Here is a 3,076-nt window from a genome sequence, read left to right on the forward strand (position 1 = left end):
CAGTTAAACGCGGACCCAGCGGACTCCGAGGTTACCTACCTCCCCATCGCAGCCAGCGCCCCGCATCGAGCCCTCCCGCAACTCACACCAGCGCCCGAACACACGACGGCCGGGCAACACAATCGCCTTGGGCCGCCCTCACCCTAAAGCTGCCGCCCGTTTCGCGGGGCAACCCATCGAGGTGGCTGCGCGGGGTGAGAGCCACTTCAGAATCGCGGACCTCACGGACCCGAAATCCTACAGGCCGACACAGTGCTCAACGCCCTTCCGGAGGAATTGTACAACAAACTCATCTCGCGGGTACCCAACACTCACCCTCATACAGCACCACAAAAAAGTTCCTCCTCGAAGCTTGCTCCTGCCCATCGCCCGAACGGGCCGCCGTGCTATCGACCTTGCCAATAATCCACGCCGACCTCAATCCAAGAGACGCCAGGGCATGGTCGTAGATCTCCTGTCAACACCAGTCTCGGGTGGCACGAACAAGCGGCAGGAGATAAGCCGTGGAAATTTTCCTTCGCCAACTCACTCCGGAAGTACGCAACCAGATCGCTCACCCTACACCATGCCTGTCGAGGACCTCAGAGGCGGCACAACACCTCACAGACTCCCGTCAAGGCTTCACAGCAGCTAAAACCGGCCACTCAGCCGGTCAGCTCCGTCCAGCCTGAAGAGGACGTGAGCAGCCACGTCAACGCCATCGCCAACAGACGTCCACCGAACCACAGTAGACGGTGGTCCCGGGCTTCTGTCGCTATCACAAGTGGTTCGGAAAGGACGCCCGAAACTGCCTGCCGCCCTGCTCGTTCAACCGTTCAAAAAACGGGGGTGGCGGCCAGCAGAGACAGGCCGCCATGGCAGCCGAAGAACCCAGGGCCTCAAAAACAGTAGGTTTCTACGTCCGCGACACCGTCTCCGGCAGGATGATGCTGGTCGACACAGGAGCCTTCAAGTCGGTCTTCCCAGCATCCAGAGAGGACCGCAACCAGACACAGACCGGCCGCCTTCCTGACGGCCGCCAACGAACCCCCATCTCTCCTCACGGCACCAGGCTCCTGTCGATCTCCATCCATGGCCAGAGTTACTCCTGGGACTTCATCATCGCGGACGTAGGAACCCCACTCCTGGGGCCGATTTTCTGGCGCACTTCGGCCTGCTTATCGACGTGGGCGCAGCGCCTCCCTCGATACCGACTCCTGCCGGTCTCTCCCGTTAACGGCGGGACCCAGACCCACCATCAGCGCCCGTCGCCCCCCAGTATATACGCACCTTCTGTCGGAGTTCCCTGAGGTGTTTAAGCCCGAAGCCGCCAAGTCCCCGGGCCCCAGCCAAGCACGGCATATACCACCATATAGTGACTAAAGGGCCCCGACACATCTGCAAGTTCCGCAGGCTTCCCCTCAGCGCCTTCAGGAGGCGAAAAAAGCATCACGCGAGATGGAACGGATGGGCATCTGCAGGAAAGCCTCCAGTCCATGGGCCTCCCCCTCCACATGGTGCAGAAACCGGACGGCTCCTGGAGACCCTGCGGGCGACTACAGACGGCTCAACATTGCAACGGAGCCCGACCACTTACCCTCTGCCCAATATGCAGACCTCACGGCCTCCTTTCACGGGGCCAAAATATTCACTAAATTGGACCTTCTTAAATCTTATTTTCAGGTACCTGTTGCGCCAGAGGACATACCAAAGACAGCCATCATCACGCCCTTCCCGGGTCCTATGTGTTCGCCTTCTCCACCTTCGGGCTGAGGAACGCCGGGGCCACCTTCCAGCGGCTCATGGACAGCATCCTGGGGGACCTAATTCTGCGTCTGCTACGTCGACGACATTCTCATATTTTCCAGGTCTCACAGCGAACACCAGAGGCACATCAAAGCAGTCCTCCAGCGCCCAAGAAACGGCCTCGTCGTCCGTTTTGACAAGTGTATATTCAGCGTCCAGAAAGCAGAGTTCCTGGGGTCACGAGGTATCTCCGACAGGCGTCCAGCCCTCTTACATCGAAAGGCAGCCGTGAGCAAAGTTCCCGACACCCACCTCCATCAAGGCTGTCCAGGAGTTCCTTGGGATGGTAACTTCTACAGGCTTCATCCCAGGATCGCACACCACGGCCCCCTGACGGAAGTCCTAAAGGTCAACCAAGTCCCTGTCTTGGGGACCCAGCCAGCAAGGCCTTTTCCCTGAAGGACGCCCTCACTTCAAGGCAACCGCCAGGCACACCAGGATCCCCAAGGCTCCTCCTCCAGCTGACGACAGACGCCAGTAATGTTGCCTGCGGTGCTGTTCTGGGAGCAAATCATCAATGGCGCCCCAGCCCATCGCCTTCTTCAGCAAGAAGTTCAATCCCGCAGAGTCCCGATACAGCACCTTACGACAGGGGAACTCTCTGAGATGTACGCGTATTCGACACTTCAAGTTCCTCCTGGAGGGGACGCCCTTCACAATCTTCACAGACCACCAGCCACTGGTTCACGCCACACAAGCAAAAGGGACGCATGGTCTTCCAGACAGCAGCGCCACCTCTCAGCCATAGCCGAATTTACCTGTTTCCGTCAGGTACCTCCCGGCAAGAAAAAAATAGCAGACGCCCTCTCCAGAGTCGAGTTGAACGCAGTGCAGCTTGGTGTAGATTACCAGGACCTTGCCAGAGAACAGGCCGCTGACCCAGAAACCCCAGCATACCGACGCCATCACATCCTCAATGGCGGGACGACCCCCCGCCGAGGCCCCAGCCTGCTCTGTGACATCAGCACAGGCCAGCCCGCCCTTGGTTCCAGCCTCAGCCGCCGCCAGGTATTTGACATCATCCACGGCCTCTCACACCCTCGGCAGGACCACGCCAAACTGCTAATAAAAAGTTAAGTCTGTACGGGGTGCAAGGACGCCACAGCCTGGGCAAAACAGTGCCTGCAGTGCCAGACCAGTAAATGGGTCGTCACACGCAGCCGGGGTAGGCGAGTTCCCACAGCCAGGGCGCCGCCGGCCACATCCACATCGGCGCCGTCGGGCCTTCCCATCAGGCGGATCAGATACCTCCTCAGAAATTGTAGACCGTTCCAACGAGGTGGCCCGGCCA

This window comes from Macrobrachium rosenbergii, chromosome 12, assembly GCF_040412425.1.
Source record: "Macrobrachium rosenbergii isolate ZJJX-2024 chromosome 12, ASM4041242v1, whole genome shotgun sequence".
Taxonomy (NCBI): domain Eukaryota; kingdom Metazoa; phylum Arthropoda; class Malacostraca; order Decapoda; family Palaemonidae; genus Macrobrachium; species Macrobrachium rosenbergii.